The sequence below is a fragment of the Gorilla gorilla genome, chromosome 2 (genome assembly GCF_029281585.2).
Source record: "Gorilla gorilla gorilla isolate KB3781 chromosome 2, NHGRI_mGorGor1-v2.1_pri, whole genome shotgun sequence".
NCBI lineage: Eukaryota > Metazoa > Chordata > Mammalia > Primates > Hominidae > Gorilla > Gorilla gorilla.
The window spans coordinates 90,677,628-90,698,591 of NC_086017.1; the positions used below are offsets into that span (position 1 = coordinate 90,677,628).

Sequence of the window (20,964 nt, forward strand, 5' to 3'; positions counted from 1 at the left end):
GGCATATTGTTAATACCTCATGTAAATATAAATAATTCAACTCATCATTTTACTACATAAAATTTATTGTTTAAAGTTATTGAATTATTAATACACTGCATGTATTATATAAAGGTAGATATTTTCATCAACTACATTGGAAACTTTAACTGTAATATTTTCTGAACTTTTATAAAAAATGAGGGTTTGTTTTTACATTATTTATACTGTGAATTCAACATTAGCAAATTGTTGAGAATACAATTAAAAACTCATAGTATTATTGAACTCATTGTATATATTTAAATAAGAATAAATTATTTTTTCCTCCAAAAATGTTTACTTTTCCATGGTTGTTTAGTTCAAGATGGACCAGTGATCACTCACTTCAATTTTAAACAATCCTTTTAACTTTCTATTGCAAAGGCTGTTAAATGAAATAATATCTATAATTACGATTTTCCTATATTTTTTAAATTTAGAACTTTATATTTCGTTTAATCAACCATCTTTAATCTTTCATAATTTTCAAAAACCACAATTAAGTGGGCCTCCAGAAGACAATTAACAGTATCAGTTCCCAAGTTCTGATTTACACTGATTCATTACTGACAATATGCCTTTCTCTCATCTTACATCTTTCAAACTTTATACATAAAACTGGGTATTGGCTTCCTGGATTTAACCTGGGCTCAATGTCATCACCATTCATAACCTTTCTCTTATTCTACCACTTTCAGATAGTTTAGGTTTACTGAAGTCAGTAGCGGGTCTCCATCTGTTAGTCCTTCCTTCATGAATAGCGATCTGGCAGCCATCTAAAACAACTAGCAAGGTAAATGGAAACTTTGCTCAAATGCATTTGAACAATTAAGACAAGAATAATGAGAGAAATCCTCCATAATACATTTAGAAAGAGCACAATGCCGTTTTCAAAGTTTAGATGTCACTCATGTCTCTAAATTATTATCATGTGTAATTATTGAAATAATGAAAGATTTTACAAGTTTGCACTTAAGGGTCCCATGAAGCACATAAACTCCGCTGTGTTAATTCCATACTATAGAAATCAAAGATGGAGTAATTCAAACTGAGTTTACAGAAACAACATAAATTTTAATCCAGTCACACAATAAAGATATCATTATGAAACATTTCATGAGGCTACCATTTCAAAAAGCCAAACTGGGCCATATGAATAAATAAATTCATAAATAAATACAACAAAAATGGATATGAGATACTAATCTTCCACAGATCTATAAATATACATCTGCCTATGAATTCATATTAATATTTATTTTGCCATAGGTCAAGAAAGCTTGAGAATGCAAGGGTGAGATGAAGGCAGAAAATATGGTTAAGGAAGTGAGAAAAGTAGGATCTGACAGCTTAAGATTAGTAAATTCTCATATGGGATGTTAGAAGCAAAGAACAACCCTAAAAGTTTGTAGGATAATTTATTGTAATAGAATAATATGTTCTAAATTGATTTATGAATTGTATCTTTATATAAAATATAAATTTTACGTTTTTGTATTTTTTTACGTTTTAAAGCTTTACAATAGTATTGCACAATAAAATGACAATAGAAATTATTCCATTGTATTAGAAAGTTAAAGTGAAAGCTTATTAAACCTTAAACTTCATAGAAAAGATAGTAAAATATTCTAATCGGTTGCATTTTGAAGGATAGCTCATTTTTAAAAATATATATGAAATAATATAAATTAATTAGATTTAAGAAACATAGATTATTGTTTTTTTCCAAAATTGTTTTAGTAACTGATGTCAAAAAGGTGTCTTAAAATTAGTGCTCCTATCTCCCGTTCACTGTTCTTTCCATATCAAACCCTTACTTCTTTTAGATATCAATTACCAGTTTAAAAGTAAATATGTAATAGTTGTAACTCTCCATAATTATGTTTTCTTCCATTAACTTTTAAATTTATCTTCCATTGTTTTTCTTCTGTTATTCTGGGTCTAGTGCCTTACCATACAAAAGATACTGATTATAACTTAGTTGATATTCGAGGTTTGAAAGAGTGGTTGTGTTTTGAGTCCTTCAAGTGTGTTTGAAAATTAAATCAACAACAACAACAAATATGTTTCTTTGATTTTAAGAGTACTTTTTGTTTGAGTAGGAAAAAAGCTTAGTAATATATCAAGTTAAATAATCTAAAACAATTATTACATTTAACACATGGAAGAGAAATATTGTTTTAAAAATATAGCATATACGGTTTGCCAATTGTACTCAAAGCTCTTTTGTGGGTGACAGGCAGAGTCAACACCTCATAAAATGTCATTCACATTTGTGGACAATATTGACACTGACCAATAACCAATTTCCTCTCCTTAAGCATGATAGACACAATAGTTTGTGCTCATTTCCAGTTAGGCACAGGTATAGGACTAGTTCTGGGCAATGAAATGTGAGTAGAAGTAATGTTTGTTTTTTTACAGTTGAGATAATGACATTCTCTGCTCATGTGACATTCCCTGTTCACTCTCTCTTTCTCTCTCACTCCACCAATGATTGTAAAATTTCTGAGGTTGTTACTACATCAAAATTTAGTCTATATTGACTGTAATACTGTTAAACATAATTTCAAACATACATCATGATGATTCTTTACAACCCTGTATAGGAAGGCCAAGGGTAGAAGTCAAAGCCTGGCAGGAATCTTGTTTACCTAAAGATAAAAGCAGATGGTATAAGTGACATCTGCCAACAGACATAGGCGGAGGATACAGAAAAATTCACACAGTGCATCAGTTATATACATGATTTGAGTTACCCTCAGCACCTGTGTTTTCAATAAGAATCGGTTTAGCTAATACACGATCTCAAGGAGAAGAATGCCAGAGTCAAAGAATCAGGAGAGCAAAACAATAGTTTTCTAAATGGCCTGAATCATTTGTAAATTATCTACAATATTCAAATCCTGTAAGACGAGAAGTTATATCATATTCCACTTACTCTGTGAATGAAAGTCCCAGGTTTAGAGGAGAGGAGAGAAGAACTAAGGCCACTGTATGTTAAAACTCAACCATTAATATTTCTTTTCATTTAATTAACTCACTTTCTGGGAGAACTTGATGTTTAGTTTGACTACTCAGTTTTTATTTCATGAGCACTACATCCTCTTATTTTTTAGGGCCTTCCTTTTATGTATCATAAGTTTCTGCAGTTTACCATCTGAACACTCTATAATTTTAGCTTCCAGACAATTATTCTCCTCACATTATGCTATGCAAAATTGATCCTTATCTGACATTCTTTCAACCTATACTAGTCTCCAAACACACACACACACACACGCACACACACACACACACACATGATTACATTGCCCCAAGTCTCTGGTTTTTGCTCTGGTTCTATTTAAAGGAAGTGACTCCAGCACAGCGAACTGGACATGCAAGTAAGAAACACTGTATTGACCCACGACGGAATATATAGAGACTCTAGGCAAGAGCAGAAAATCAGCAATAACATCTAATGAGCCAACCAGCCAATCTTGGCATCAAGTGGGTATAAAACTTGACTGCAGGGCTTCCCTTGCAGATCCAATGTAAGTAAATAATGATAAAAGTCTTACTTATACTATGCAAATTAAAATAGTATCTACCTATTTAAGGAAAGACACTTGGAAATATATTTCTATATAATCATAAAAATCAAACTCACACTTAAGCCTTCAATTAGCTGATACATTCTTTCAATGATTTTCCAATGCACTAACACCTAGAAGGGAAAAATAAAACTTATTATAATAAAAAAGGATGCACATCTTTGAGAAATCAATAGGTAATTTTGTCCATTGACCCCTTCTTTTTTCCTTGCCCCGAGGTGCATGAAAAGAAATAGCTTGACAGTGGTTTCCGATTTTTAGATATAACTGCAAATCCTTTAATTCTGGCTTAGGCATAGGCATTTGTCATATTATAGCTAATGTATATTGATATATATTTTCCTAAATTTCCTAAGCAATAATGAGAAAACAAATAAAATATAAAATTTAGGATTTCTTTTACTTTGTCAATTTTGATTTAACAGAATCTCATTCTAAAGATTATGAAGACTGACCATATCGGTAATAAATGAATACTGATGTATTTTAATTTAAAAGATATTTGGAGGTTCTTACAAATTTTTTTTTCACTTACATTTAATCTTCTAATTTTTTTTCACTTACATTTAATCTTCTAAATTATCTTTAATTTTTATGTTGTGGCTCTTTCATTTTCAAGCTTCAATTCTTCCTCCTACCACCTTTCTTATTCTTCCATGCCTGGGTCATAGAACTAGATTTACCTGTTCCACAAATGTCATTATCAGTATGTCTTTTATTTTAAGCAAGTCCATCTCCTCAGAGGATTCCCTTGTATCCTGCTAAGCAGGTAAATGTTTGGCTCCCCGAGTTCTTAAAATCACAGGGGTAGGAGACTGGAGGTGTTACCATCCAGAATGCAGTCCTTAATCTGAAGCCCTGGATTTTACAATGCACTTTCCTTCTGCACTCACAGAAGTCTTATGCCACTAAACTGAATCGGGCTCTTTGATTGTTTATCTTCCCCTGTGGGCTGCAAGTCTCTAATTACTTTATTTTTTTTTTTTTTGAGATGGAGTCTTGCTCTGTCGCCCAGGCTGGAGTGCAGTGGCGCGATCTCGGCTCACTGCAAGCTCCGCCTCCCGGGTTCACGCCATTCTCCTGCCTCAGCCTCCCGAGTAGCTGGGACTACAGGCGCCCGCCAACACACCCTGCTAATTTTTATGTATTTTTAGTAGAGACGGGGTTTCACTGTGTTAGCCAGGATGGTCTGGATCTCCTGACCTCGTGATCTGCCCGCCTCGGCCTCCAAAAGTGCTGGGATTACAGGCTTGAGCCACCGCGCCCGGCCGGTTCTTACAAATTTTAAACATCCAAGAAACGTAATTTTTACTCTTGTAAGCCATCGCGTGTAATATGACCAGTGTTTAAAACACCTTATGGTATCTGCAATGACACTTATGAGGCATAAATTTATATAAATGCTTCTGTCATGGGTTGAAAACGTGGTGGTGGGGTCTTAGGATAGAAAATAATGCGTGCTCTTCATACAAATAAGCTAAGAACAAGTACAGCAGCATCGTGCCTTGAGGAGGGCACTGTGGAGAATAACTCAAGAGTAAGGGGCGGACAGAGCAGACAGTCTGAGCCCACTTCCCAATTTGGCCCAAGACAGGCAGGAAAGGGAGACAGTACAAAGTTTATTTTTTAATATATATCAACTCATATTTGAAGTTCCAGGGTACATGTACAGGATGTGCAGGTTTGTTATGTAGGTAAACGTGGTTTGCTATGGTGGTTTGCTACACAGAACAACCCATCACCCAGGTATTAAGCACAGTCATTAGGGAAAACTCTCAAGGATTCAAGGGAGTATAAAAATCAATTTTAAAATAAAATATTATGTGGAACTGTTATTTAATACTTCTTGAAAAAAGTTAATTCTATTAGAAAAAGCAGACATTAATTCTTTCTTTTAGATTCAAAGTAAATGGAAATAATATAATGGATAAAATACATAGAGTTAATGGCTTTTAATCCTTATTATTAACTCAGGCTACTGGAGCCACATAATAACCTTAATGTCTAATGAATATATTATTTCAGAATAAAGTTCTTTTCGGAGAGTGGTATTTAATTGTTGAATGCCCTTTATCTCAAGAGAATTGGTTTGCATTTAAATGAGCAGTCCTTCAAGTAATTATCCATGGAGATTTTTTTTAATATAAAAAGTTTTGAGTACCTGTTTTAGTACATATAGAAATTACGGTGTACTTTGGTTAACACTGACAATGTTAGACAATTAAATTAATACTTTAAAAATTATATTCTCTACCACTTAATAAACTAAATTAATTAAAGATTCTTAAGGAAATAATACATTATCCACTTCAAATTAAGCAACAGCAATTTTTTACTGTTTTGAGCATCAGTATACATCTTGACAGGATAATTGGGTGGTGTGCCATTTAAAAATACAAACAAATCCTCAATTATCATCATTATTTACTTATATCAAAATTTTCACTCCAGGAGAAACATACCTCAGAGATATTGTGGGTTTGTTTTCAGACCATTGCAATAAAGTGAATATCACAATAAAGCAAGTCCTATGAATTCTTTTGGCTTCCCCATGCATATAAAAGTTATGTGTACACTGTACTGTAGTGTACTAAGTATGCAATAGTATTATGTCTAAAAAAAGTACATACCTTAATGACAAATACATTATTGCTAAAAATGTTAATGATCATCTGATATTTTGGTGAATCATAAACTTTTTGCTGGTGAATGGTCATGACTCCACGTTATTGGCTGCTGATTGATCAAGTTGGTGGTTGCTGAAGGTTGAGGTGACTGTGGCAATTTCTGTAAAATAAGATAACAACAAAATTTGCTGTATCAATTGACTCTTCGTTTCATGAAAGATTTTTCTGTAGCATGCAATGCTATGGACAGCACTTTATCCACAGCAGGACATCTTTCAAAATTAGAGTCAACCCTCTCAAATCCTACCATTGCTTTATAAACTAGGTTTATGCAATATCGTAAATCCTGTGTTGTTTCAACAATGTTCATAGCATCTTCACCAAGACTAGATTTCATCTCAAGAAACGACTTTCTTTGTTTATTCAAAGAAGCAAATTCCCATCCATTCAAGTTTTGCCATGAGATAGCAGCAATTCAGTCACATTTTCAAGCTCCACTTCTAATTCTAGTTCTTTTGCTATTTCCAACACATTTGCAGTTATCTCCTCCACTGAAGTCTTGAGCTCCTCAAAGGTATCTATGAGGGCTGAATCAATTTCTTCCAAACTCCTGTTAATGTTGATATTTTGACCTTCTATGATTCATAAATGTTCTCAGTGAGATCTAGAATGGTTAATCCTTTCTGACTTTGCCCAGATCCATCAGAAGAATCACTATCTTTGGCAACCATAGACTTAGAAAATGTATTTATGAAATCATAAGACTTGAACATCAAAATTCTCCTTGATCCATGAGCTTCAGAATGGATGTTGTGTTAGCAGGCATGAAAACAACATTAATCTCCCTAGACATCTTTATTAGAGCCACCAAGTGACCAGGTGCATTGTCAGTGAGCAGTAATATTTTAAAAGAAATATTTTTTCTAAGTAGAAGGCTCAACATTGGGCCTAAAATATTCAGTAAACCATGCTGTGAACGGGTTATGTTTTTATCCATGCTTTGTTATTTCATCTGTAGAGCACAAGCAAAGTAGATTTAGCGTAATTCTTAATAGCACTAGGATTTTTGAAATGGTACATGAGCATTGGCAACAAGTTAAAGCCACCAGCTGCATAAGCTTCTATTCAGAGAGTCAATCGGTCCTTTGAAGATCTGAAGCCAGGAAGTAACCTTTCTTTAGCTATAAAAGCCCTAGATGGCAAGTTTTTCGAATAAAAGGCTGTTTTGTCTATATTAAAAATCAGTTGTTGATTATAGCCACATTCATCAATGATCCTAGCCTGATTTTCTGGGTAACTTGCTACAGTTTCTACATCAGCATTTGCTGCTTCACCTTGCACTTTTATGTTTTGCTTTATTTTCTCAAACCTCTGAACCAACCTCTGCTAGCTTCAAGCTCTTTTTTTTTTTTTTTTTTCTCAGCACCTTCCTCACCTCTCCTTTAGCCTTCATGGAATTAAAGCAAGTAAGAGCCTTGCTCTGAATTAGGCTTTGGCTAAGGGAAATATTCTAGCTGATTTGATCTTCTGTCCAGACAGCCAAAACTTCCTCCATATCAGCAATAAGGCTGTATTACTATCTTATAATTTGTGCATTCACTGGAGTAGCACTTCTAATTTCTTTCAAGAACTTTTCCTTTGCATTCGTAATATAGCTATTTGGTACAAGAGTCTTAGTTTGGAGCTTATTTCAGCTGTTGACATACCTTTTTCACTGAACTTAATTATTTCTACCTTTCTATTTACAGTTAAAGACATGCAACTTTTCCTTTCACTTGAACACTTAGAGGCCATTGTATGTTTATTATTTGTCCTAATTCTAATACTGTTGTGTCTCAGAGAATAGAGAGGCCTGAGGAGAGGAAGGCAGACAAGGGAAAGACAAGGGAAATGCTGGTCAGTGGAGCAGTCAGAACACATAAAACATTTGTTTATTAAGTTTGACTACTAACATAAGCACAGTTTGTGTCACCCCAAAGCAATTAGTAACATCAAGGATTGCTAATTGCACATCACCATGACATATATAATCATAATATAAAGTTAAAAATTGTGAAAATTATCAAAATGTGACAAAGACAAAAAGAGAGCATATGCTGTTGTAAAAATGGTGCTGATAGACTTGTTCAATGCAAGTCTATCAATTTGTAAAAAACCTTCAGTTTGTAAAAAATGCATTACATGCAAAGAGCAATAAAGTGAAGTTCAGTAAAACAAGTTATACCTTATCGGGGAATCTGCCCCCGTATTTGCGTAAGCTCTTTTCTATTTTCCTTAAGCGTCGGCCAGCTTGAGAAATAAAGGGACAGAGTACAAAAGAGAGAAATTTTAAAGCTGGGCATCCAGGGGAGACATCACATGTCGGTAGGTTCTGTGATGCCCCACAAGCCACAAAAACCAGCAAGTTTTTATTAGGGACTTTCAAAAGGGGAGGGAGTGTGCGAATAGGTGTGGGTCACAGACATCAAGTACTTTACAAGGTAATAGAATATCACAAGGCAAATGTAGGCAGGGCGAGATCACAGGACTACAGGACCAGAGTGAAATTAAAATTGCTAATGAAGTTTCAGGCACCACTGCCATTGATAACTCTTCTCAGGAGACAGGGTTTTGAGATCAACCGGTCTGACCAAAATTTATTAGGTGGGAATTTCCTCTTCCTAATAAGCCTGGGAGCTATGGGAGACTGGGGTCTATTTCACCCCTGCAGTCTCGACCATAAGAGATGGCACACCTAGGGGGACTGTTTATAACCCTATACCTCCAGGTGCATATTCTCTTTCCCAGGGATGTTACTTGCTGAGAAAAAGAATTCAGCAATATTTCTCCCATTTGCTTTTGAAAGAAGAGAAATATGGCTCTGTTCCGCCCTGCTCACCGGAGGTCAGAGTTTAAGGTTATCTCTCTTATTCCCTGAACAATTGCTGTTATCCCGTACTTTTTTCAAGGTGCCCAAATTTCATATTGCTCAAACACACAGGCTGTACAATTTGTGCAGTTAATGCAATTATTACAGGGTCCTGAGGTGACATTCATCCTCCTCGGCTATGAGATGACAGGATTAAGAGATTAAAGTAAAGACAGGCATAGGAAATTGCAAGGGTATTGATTGGGGAAGTGATAAGTGTCCATGAAATCTTTAAAATTTATGTTTAGTGACTGCAGTAAAGACAGGCATAAGAAATTATAAAAGTATTAATTTGGGGAACTAATAAATGTCCACGAAATCTTCACAATCCATGTTCTTCTGCCATGGCTTCAGCCAGTCCCTCCGTTTGGGGTCCCTGACTTCCCGCAACAACGCCTCTATGTGTTAACCTTTAAAAACCATCCAGCACAGATATGTAAGATTGTAGAAAATGTATAAACTGAATATATGTATTATCTTATAAATACAAAAAATGCTTTGAAATTATTTCAAATTAATAAACTAATTTTGCATGTTAAGTGCTATAGAATGTTTATGATCACTTAAAACCCTATGAAAAACTGTACTTCTAATGCACTTCTAAGATTATCGCACCATTATTTTTGATGTAAAGAAATAACAGCCATACATTTACTTTGTTAAGCTACTAATATAATCCTTTAACCAATATTGAAAATCTTCTGGTTTCTAATCAATCTATTTACTTCTTTTCCAACTCATTTAGAAAGAGTAATGAATCACCTCTAATTTAAAAAGGGGAAAGAAGATTAAAAACAAATATGCTTACATGTATACTATTCTCTTTCTAGTATGCGTGGGCTGTCTCTTCCAGTTCTCTTTATATAACATACTACATAAAATTAGGATTAACTTGCAGCTGATGTGAAATAGCTGTTTGGTTATGTCCAGACATGTGTGGAACTACAGCACTGAGCAACTGGCCAAGATAGCATTAAAATGTAATAATATTGATTTATAATATACTGTTTAAAGTCCTGAAATCATGCTGGATATTCCTTGTGCAAACTTGTGTATACTATTTATTAACAATGTATAGAATAATTTTTCATCATCTGCATCTCATATGAGATATGTAACCAGTGGGATATAAAATATTTCATAACCAGTGGGATATAAAATATTTCATTATATCTATATTTGTATCTTTGTTTATCTGAGAATGAAATACCTTGAATATACTGGTGGTTTACGAGTCATAGACAAATTGTTTCTTTTGCAACTCTTTAATCTGAGCTTGGATATTTCAGAACTTTTTAATTGTGTCTATGTATTTTGTATCTCTTCCTTGGAAAACGAATCATAAGTTTTGAAAACCATATTTTAAAAAATTTAAATCTTAACCCATAGAACATACAGCAAATGAAGAAACATTAAAGAAAATCTTCTAAATCTTGGTAAGAAAAACAAAATCTTGTGCACTTGTTCTGCAATCTGCTATTCCCTGTCTGATGTCCGAGCCCAGGGATTGAAGGCTCTATTCTGCAATATGTTGTCAAGAACAAATGGTTCCCTCTCCCCGCAGGTTCCCAGGCTAAGGCTCTCTCCCTAGAATGGGAAGGCTGTTGACATCTCACCCTCATTGGTAGGGTGGAAAGTCTACTTCTACAAGACAAGAATCTTGGACCCCAATCACCCTGCCATGCCTCATTCATAGGGCATGCTGGAAGACGTTGAGAAGACCTGGGACTATTGCCCTGACCGAATAACCCATGCATAAAAAGGGGCCGCCATTTTGAGAGAAATCAGCCACTGTTCCTGCCACCAGCTTCAGAGAAATTGTATACAGTATTATCCCAGAAGGAAAAACAGGGTTGTTGCTCTCTGTGAATGAACTAACTTTATTTGTGAGAACGTCAAGCCTAAGGATACAGTCAAAAACAATGGTGGTTTTTGTGAAAAGTAATTATAAGGAGTCCAGTAGCTACATAATAGCAACAAGCTAAACAAGTTTAGACATTAAAAGAGAAAACCATGCAAAGAAACAGCTAAGAGAGAGAGATCTCCTGAGATCAAAACAAGATTCAAGATGACTCAATGATTCTCCCTGCAAAGATCCCGAATTTCACTGTTTTAGGTTTTGGAAGAGTTTATGCCCAGGATATTGACAACAATACTATTTTTGTTTTCAGTGAGCACAGTGGAGGCTACCAGATAGGTGTGATGTCAATGGAGGTAGATCTACTAGATTTTTAACAGACCATCAGGGAAAAAGTCAGTCAAAGGGAACCCTGCTAAAGTACTGTCATTCTAGGGTGGCTGTGTGCCACCTTAGAACAACTTTTTTCAGCATGCTACTTATGCCCTATGAGTGAGCCATGGTTTGCAGGATCTGAGAAATGAAATCAGAGGCTACATACTTCAGGGAAAACGGGCTTCACTAAAGTAGCACAGCCAAGTATCTAAATAAAAGCAAACAACAACAGGCTCTGGAAGTGAGTTCAGGTTCAGCAACTCAGTAGAATTGCAATACTATACTATCTAAAATATTCAGTTTTCAACAACATATTATAAGATATGTAAAGAAACAGAAATCTGATACACAAGAAGAAAAACAAGCAAAAGAGACTTTTTGAAAAGCGTGGGGTATCAGCAGACAATGGCTTAAATTGATAGTATAAATATATTCAAAAAAACTAAAGAAAACCAAGCTTAAAGAAGTAAAGGAAGGTATAATGACACTTTCATTAAACCAAGAACATCAATAAAGAGATTAAAATTATAACAAAGAATCAAATAGAAATTTTGAGGTGAAAAGTACAATAATTGAAATGACAAAAAAATCATTACAGCCTCTCACCAGTAGTTGTGAGCTGGCAAAAGAAACAGCAAATTTAAAGACAGATTGATAGAGATTAAGTGATCTGAAAACCAGAGGGATAAAAAGAGAATGAGGAAAAATCAATAGAATCTCAGAGAAATGTGGGACACCATGAAGCACATCACCATGCCTGTAATGGGAATATCAGAGGAGAAGAGAGATTGGAAGGGGCAGAGAAAATACTTAAAGAAATAATGACTGAGGCCAGGTGTGGTGGCTCACGCCTGTAATCCCAACACTTTGGGAGGCCGAAGGGGGCAGATCATGAGGTCAGGAGATCAAGACCATCCTGGCTAGCACGGTGAAACCCTGCCTCTACTAAAAACATAAAAAAATTAGCCTGGCGTGGTGGCGGGCTCCTGTAGTCCCAGCAACTGGGGAGGCTGAGGCAGGAGAATGGTGTAAACCCGGGAGACGGAGCTTGCAGTGCGCCAAGATCGTGCCACTGCACTCCAGCCTGGGCAACAGAGCAAGAATCTGCCTCAAAAAAAAAAAAAAAAAGAAAAAAAAAGAAAAGAAAAGAAAAAGAAATAAACTGAAAATCTCACCAATTTCATGAAAATATTTCCACGCACAATCAAGAAATTCAACAAACTCTAAATAGTATAAATGCAAGGAGGTCCTGTGCACCCAGCCACAAAATAGTTAAAATGTTGAAAGACAATGACAAAGAGAAAATCATGGAAGAAACAAAAACTCCTTCTTACATACAATAGAACCAAAATAAGATTAAAAACTGACTTCTAAACAGAAACACTGGGTAATTTCTTAGGATTTCTGAATAGCCTCAAATCTAGTATCTTAAGCAGAAACTTTAGGCCAGTCAAGAGAGAGGAGAATATTGAAAAACATTTTTAGTGACTTACTAGTCACGATTCTCCAGAGAAACAGAATTGGTAGGATGTAGCTAGTTGGGTAGACGGATGGGTGGGTGGACAGATAGATAGATAGGCAGATTGATTTATTTATTTTAAGGAACTGGCTCATGTGATTGTGGAGGCATGGTAAATCCAAAATCTGACCTGGGAGGCTGATTGGCTGGAGACTCAGGAGAGAATTGCAGTTCAAGTCCAAAGACAGTGAGCTGGAAAACCAGGTACAGCCAATGCTGCAGTTGAAGTCCGAAGGCAGTCTGCTGGAGAATTCTCTCGTTTGGGGAGATCAGCCTTGTGTTCTATTGAGGCCTTCAACTAATTGGATAAGGTCAGCCAATATTATAAAGTACAATATGCTTTATTCAAAGTCTACCAATTAAATCTCATCCAAAAGCATGCTCATGGAAACATCCAGAATAATGTTGGACCAATTATCTGGGCACTAAATGAACCACCACCGTAACCAGTGAAGGGTTCCTTTACTGACAGTTCAAGAACAAAGGGAATAACATCTGTGGCTTATTAAATAGCACTGCCGGTCATCCGAGCGCAGTCAAATATTATATAATGATCATTCATTTAATTTAAAAATACTCTTAGAACATATTCATTTAAGAATGTGTAAAAATACTTTAAAGGAAGGAAGTAAAATTCAATTGAATGAAATCAGTACTTTTGACCTTTGCTGTTTAGATTATTTTCCAGTATTAATTCTTTTTTTTTTTTTTTTGCAATGCATTCTCTCTCTTAGAAGCAGCTGAAAGTGTGCCAATTAATTACTTTTCATTTTAGTTCACAATGAGTTTTTTCTTTATTTTCATAACCTCATGCTAATATTCTACTTCAGTGAATTTAAGACAAAACAAAATGAATCTATTTCAAACAGGCAAAAATTAACCCAATATTTCTTTTTCTATTAAGAGGCACAAAACCCTTTTAAACTTTCATCTATTGTTAATTTATATATTCAAATTTTAGCTTATAACAAAGGTTATCACTCCTCTATCATTTCAATTTGTTTTCGGCCACCTTCTCCATCATTTCAATGATAGTACTAGTTTGAATAGTCCAGGGTTATGAAATGCTATGTCATCACAGTTTGACAACATCAAGTTAGGGTGGTGGCTTGCAAGGCCAGATTACTGCCATTAATGGTCGAATAGTAGTCAATTTATTGCCATGGTCACCATTCACCAGAGTGTTCCTCCTTCCCGTAGTGTGGTTACCATGCAACAGAGTTGCCCCCTTCTGCTAACTATGTGGAAGATTCTGAAATTTATCATATTCAGATATAGAAGCTTTATTTGTCGTTACACACTGGCAAGAAATACAAAATAGAGTCAACTGTGGATATTCAGGGAAGATATATAGCTTTCTGATAATCTAATTGCCTGGGCTTGATATTAAGTGCATCTACTCCCTAAGATCAACAGAATTTGCAGCCAGAAATTTTCTTCACAACGTCGATTTTTAAATCTAGAATCACTGAGTGCTGAAAGATGATTAATGCAGATATATGATGTTACGCCTGTTCAGATATTCTTATGATACCAAATAATTTCATTGTCAGAACATGTATCTGCTGGATTCAGAGGCTTTCTTGCCTGAATAGACTTAGACGTCAATGCCACATTTTTGTTGCTTGGTTTCCTTTTTGAAGACTGTATTAGTTTGTTATGGCTGTAATAATAATATAGCACACATTTGGGATGGCTTAAGCAACAGAAATGTATTATCTTACAATTATGGAGGCCAGAAATCTGAGACAAACCTGTGAGGAGGGTTGGTTTCTTCTGAGGCTTAGTCCTCTCTCCTTGCCTTGTACCTAGCTATCTTCTCCCTTATCTTCACATGGTCTTCCCTCTGTGTGTTTCTTTGTCCCAATCTCCTCTTATTATAAGGACACAAGTCATATTTGATTAGGGCCAACCATAATGGCCTCGTCTTAAAATAATAACCTCTTTAAGGGCCTTATATCCAAATATAGTCACATTCTGAGGAATTTGGGGTTAGAACTTCAACATAGGAATTTAAAGGGCACACAATTCACTATAGAGACCCCAGAAGATTATCTCTGTTCTTTAAAGGTAGTCATCTTTAAACTTGGTTTGATATAATTGTCTAAGCAAGAATTGTGTTCAAAATGGACAAAAGATAAATCTATATAACATAATCTAAGTATAATTAAAACACTGCATTTCTATAAAATTGAGACTTGCTGTATTGACCAAAAACATTACCAGCAATAAGTTGTAATGCTTTGGAACACAACTTTGTCGTGTTATTTAAAACTAATCAGTTACAAATTGTAAGAATTTGATTCATTGGTAATCATTAACAGGAATTTATATTTATCTATAGATGAAGTAAATTATACATGAAGTCCTACTTAGAAAGTGATGGCTCACTGTGTTTTTCTATTTTTTGACAATATTATCTTCGACTATTACATACAAAACCAATGTAGAAAATGTGGAACAGAGTCAGCAAGTAGAGCATAGTTGAAGATGTGATGAGAGGTGTAAGAGGCAGGTGCATTCGGTGACAATTTCTGCAGGGGAATGTAAGAAGTTTGGCTTTTACTCTGTAATGACAACCCCATGGCAGTTTTTAGGACATAATGGTGACCACAGAGTAGACTTTGAATAAAAAAGAAAATAAAAATTACTAATACCTTCAAATGTTCACTGATATGAAGTACTAAAATTTGGTTATTAGGCAAGTGTGTAAAATAAGTTGATATAGCTGTATAAACATGTGTGTATATAAAATATTTTCTGTAGGACAAATCATCTGGTATACAATCATGCTATTCATAAATGTCAATAGTAGCCACAGATTTTTAGATAGACTAGTCACTGAAACAGTTTGGGTAATCATACAAGAGTTACATATCCAGAAGTTACTGAAGGAATTCAGTGGAGTCAAGACACCAAGCAGAAAGCCAAAAATGTTATCAAACTCTGGGAACAATTTCCATTCCCCTATTCCTTCAAAGGATATATTGAAGTGCTAATCCCCAGCGTTTCAGGATCATTGTAGATGTAATTAGCTACGATGAACTCATACTGGAGTAGGGTACGCACTTAATCCAGTATGACAGGTGTCCTCATAAAAAAGGCAATGTGGCCATGTGAAGGCAGAGACACACAGTGAGAATGCTATGTGACAACAGAATCATAGGCAGAGTTATGCAACTGCAAGCCAAGGAATGGCAATGATTGCCAGCAAGTCACCATATGCTAGAAATAAGCAAAGAAGAATTCTCCTACAGACTTCTGTGGGAGCTCAGCCCTGCCTACACCTTAATTTTAGCCTTCCAGCCCCTAGAACTGTGACCGAATACATTTGTGTTGTTTTAAGCTACCCAGTTCATGGTAGTTTGTTATGGCAGGCCTAGGAAAATAACACAGGATCTGAAGTGCTCCTCCAGGGAGTACTTTGTCATTTATGATAACATCTATTTAAGTGAAGGTGACAACTCTCCTGTAACAGAATTGTTTCCTCCTAGCCCAAATTTACCTCTTAAAGGCAGAACTGGTCTAACAAATATGTAGTGTTGCCTGATGTGGTACTGCTACTTGGATAAGAAAAACAAAAACAAAAACAAACAAAAAAACCCCAAGAATAAGGAAACTCCAGAAATAGATATACACATGTATGGAAATTTAGAATATGGTAAAACAGGTATCTAAAAATTGAGGTATATCAATTGGATCAGGCAACAATCAATATTTGTGGAACTAAGTGGCCATCTGGAAAACTATTAGATATATATTTCATAATTTACAACAAAATAAATCCAAATTTTACCATAAAGTATGAAAAAATAATATAAAAATAATTTTCATTCTACCTCACCCAAAAGGCAGCCTGTTAAAACGAAACAGAAAATTTAGAACTATAAAAAATACTGATAAATCTCACAATATTAAAGAAAAATCTATGCTAAATATGCAAAGGATAGATGAAAAATGAGTGTGATGATGATTACTGTTATGTGTCAACTTGATTGGGCCATGGGGTGCCCATATCTTTGGTTAAACATTATGCTACGTGTATTTTTGAGGGTGTTTCTAGATGGAATTCGATTTGACTAACTGAATAAGGCAGATTACCCTCCCTAGAGTGGGTGCGTCTCATCCAATTCCTTGATGGCCTTAATAATATCAAAAGGCTGAGTAAGAAATAATTCTCTGTCTCTGCCTGACTGTCTCCAGCTGGGACATTGATATTCTGTCTTCAGAGTCATACACAGATTGGAATTTATGGCATCAGCTTTCCTGATTCTCAGACCTTCAGATTTGGACAGGAGCTACATATCAGTTCTCCTGGGTCTTCAGCTTGCCAGCTGCAGATCTTAGGATATCAAAGCTTCCAAGCCTCCATAATCATGTGAGCCCATTTTTTAAATAACTTATATCTCTCTGTCTCTGTCTCTATTTCTCTGTTAATTTTCTTATTGCTTCTCTTTTTCTGGAGAACCTGATAGATACAATGAGTTTAAAAAATCCAATTTATTGACAAAATTCAGAACTTTATATATATATGTGTGTATATATGTATATATGTGTATATATACACATATATGTATGTGTATATATGTATGTATATGTATATATATACATATATACATATATATCTATATATATACACGTATATATCTATATATATACACGTATATATCTATATATACACGTATATATCTATATATATACGTATATATATCTATATATATACACGTATATATATCTATATATATACACGTATATATATCTATATATATACACGTATATATATCTATATATATACACGTATATATATCTATATATATACACGTATATATATCTATATATATACACGTATATATATCTATATATATACACGTATATATATCTATATATATACACGTATATATATCTATATATATACACGTATATATATCTATATATATACACGTATATATATCTATATATATACACGTATATATATCTATATATATACACGTATATATATCTATATATATACACGTATATATATCTATATATATACACGTATATATATCTATATATATACACGTATATATATCTATATATATACACGTATATATATCTATATATATACACGTATATATATCTATATATATACACGTATATATATCTATATATATACACATATATATCTACATATATATACACATATATATCTATATATATACACATATATATATCTATATATATATACACACACATATATATATCTATATACTTCCATAAGTCAATAAGAACTTAGCAACATGGTCAAAAATGAGCAAAATATCATAAAAATTAAAAAATAATGGAAAAGAATGGAAAATAAAATGTAAATATTTGCATTATGTAAAAGATGTTCAAAGTCTTTTATAAGATAAATTTGAATTTAAAATAAAACAAGTTACCATTTTTCACCTCTCAGGTTGACAAAGATCAAATATTTGACATTATCTATGTATTCAAGAATCTCTTATGTTTAAGAGATACTGCAATAGATTGAATATACTGGTATTTTCTGTACAAAGAGTAATTTTGCTATAGGCTCCAAATTAAAAGTATACGTATCCTATGATTGAATAATTTTATATCATAAAACTATATTCATATTTTTAAAATGATATATTTTTGGCCTTATCTATTGCAACATTATTTTTCATAGAAAATATCATCAATGAATGTTCAGCAACAGAAAATTGATTAAATAATCTATTGTACACTATGATAAGCAATTACATACTCTATATCTGTAAATAAACTAAGAAAAACTTAGCTTAAAGAAAACTGATTTCCTTTAGCATGATTGATAATGAATCAGTTATGAAGCTCTTTAAGGACTAATATGGAAACACTTATAAGTTATGTTGCTATCACCAAAGAAAAGCAAGGTGTGCTACAGTGTACACACTGTATGCTATTATTTGTAAAATAAGGATGCATGGAAAACACACATATAGTTTTATATATACACACACATAAACATATGTGTATATGTGCATATAAACATATATATGTTTGTGTATATATATATTTTTAATTGCTGATGTGCATCTGTGACTATATATGTGTTTATATCTAACAACATGCCAACAAAATTGGTGACTATAGTTTTGCTCTTCTTAGAATAGGAAGTTCTTGGGCTGAGCAAGAAATACAAAAATTTTTATTGTGTCCAGTTTTCTATGTATTTTTAATTTTTGATATCTATAAGTGTCCAGTTTTCTATATATTTTTACTTTTTGTATCTATATGTATACTAAGTTTTAAATGTTCAGCATAATGTGGATAATGGCATATATCTTTCTCAAATTCAGACTCAATTATTTTGCATTCCTCAAATAGAGAGGTTTTCATATGACCCTTTAATTGTACTCACCTGGGACTGAGAGACTTTGATAAAATAAACAGAAAGTGATTAATATAAAGAAAGCAAGCTTTTGCATAAAATGGAAATAATGTGGAGTTGAAAAATATTGAAACAGGGAAATTACCCAGTGGCATGTATTAACAGGTTTTCCCAACATGACTATCATAGATTATTGAATTAAGAGAATTCACCCACTACAATGATATCACATATGGTCCACATTCCTACTTGCATTACCTATTGATATGGTTTGGCTCTGTTTCCCCATTCAAATCTCAGCTTGAATTTCAATAATCCCCCACAGGTCAAGGGCAGGACCAGGTGGAAGTAATTGGATCATGGCGGGCTGTTTCCCCCATGCTCTTCTCTTGATAATGAGTGAGTCTCATGAGATCTGATGGTTTTACAAGCCTCTGGCATTTCCCCTGCTTCCACTCACTCTGTCCTGCCACCCTGTGAAGAAGGTGCCTCCTTCTCCTTTGCCTTCCACCATGATTGTAAGTTTTCTGAGGCCTCTCCAGCAATGCAGAACTGTGAGTCAATTAAACCTTTTTCCATTATAAATTACCCAGTCTTGGGTATTTCTTCATAGCAGTGTGAGAATGAACTAATACACTTGTCCTAGCCTTGAATCATTCATAAATAGGTAGAGAATAAAGGCATATACAAGAGCAGAATTTAATCCTTGTCCAAGAGAAATTTCCTTGAAAAAAGAATCAAAATATCATGTCCCAGGTTAAAACTGGTACACTGTCTACCACTTTTCCCATCAAGATGTGAGGTTTATTCTCCTTTCACTTGAATGGGGATTGGCTCTGTGACTGTTTCACCAATAAAAAAACATAGTTAACAAACTAAGCCAGTTTGTTAATGCTACTGGCAACCTCTGATCCTTCTTTCTTAGCATACATGCTTTGGGAAAAGCCAGCTTCAGTGTAAAGGATTTGAATACACTAGACTAGCATGCTATGAGGAAACCTAAGCTAGCCACATGGAGAAGCCACATGAAGGGATCACGTGGAGGGACAGAGAAGTAGGGGGAGAGAGAGAGAAGAAAAAACCCTTAAACCTCACATGTTCCAGGCATCCAATCTGTGTTTCTAGGCATATACGTAAGGAACACACCTTGCCTATTCGCTCAGTCAAGCTTACACATGACTCTGGTCCTATTTGCCTTCTGTCTGCAACCACACAAGAAACCAAAAGCATCAAACATCCACCTGAGACAATTAACCATCAGAAATATGAGAGATGATGACAAATTTTGGCTTTGAGAAATTGTCTGTTACATAAGGTTTGGGGGTGATTTGGTACAAAGACATAGATAATGAGAAAAGAAATTACTTTGTGAGAGTGAATTGCTACTGTGAATTTTTTTCCTTAATGAAGATATGTGAGATTGGCTTGGGAATGGGCAGCAGGCCTGTTTAAAAGGCCTTAAAAAGACTGTTCATAAATGACAGGTAGCAATTTGTTATGAGGCTATTTACAAAAATGTGTTTTTTAGTGACAAAAATTGGTTATACCCTCATGTGTGGTAAAGTGGAAGTAGAATACATTTCTGCTGAATTTGTAGACTTGGCTAAGTAGATTTCAAGGTAAAACTTCATAAAGTCCATCTGGTTTCTTGTAGCTCTGCTTGATAATGTACAGGTAGAGAGAAAAACTGAAAAAGGAAATG

The 20,964-nt window shown here is 34.4% G+C and overlaps 1 long non-coding RNA gene across 2 annotated transcripts in view; it reads right to left on the minus strand.

The window, feature by feature from the left end:
• LOC129532409 (uncharacterized) overlaps positions 1-20,964 on the minus strand; it is a 267,623-nt gene that overhangs the window by 123,957 nt on the left and 122,702 nt on the right. For both annotated transcript variants that reach the window (XR_010132880.1, XR_008678147.2), the window contains exons 3-4: positions 6,248-6,404; positions 3,674-3,730 (exon numbers count right to left, since the gene is read on the minus strand). This is a non-coding gene — a long non-coding RNA (uncharacterized lncRNA). The remainder of the gene's footprint in view (positions 1-3,673; positions 3,731-6,247; positions 6,405-20,964) is intronic.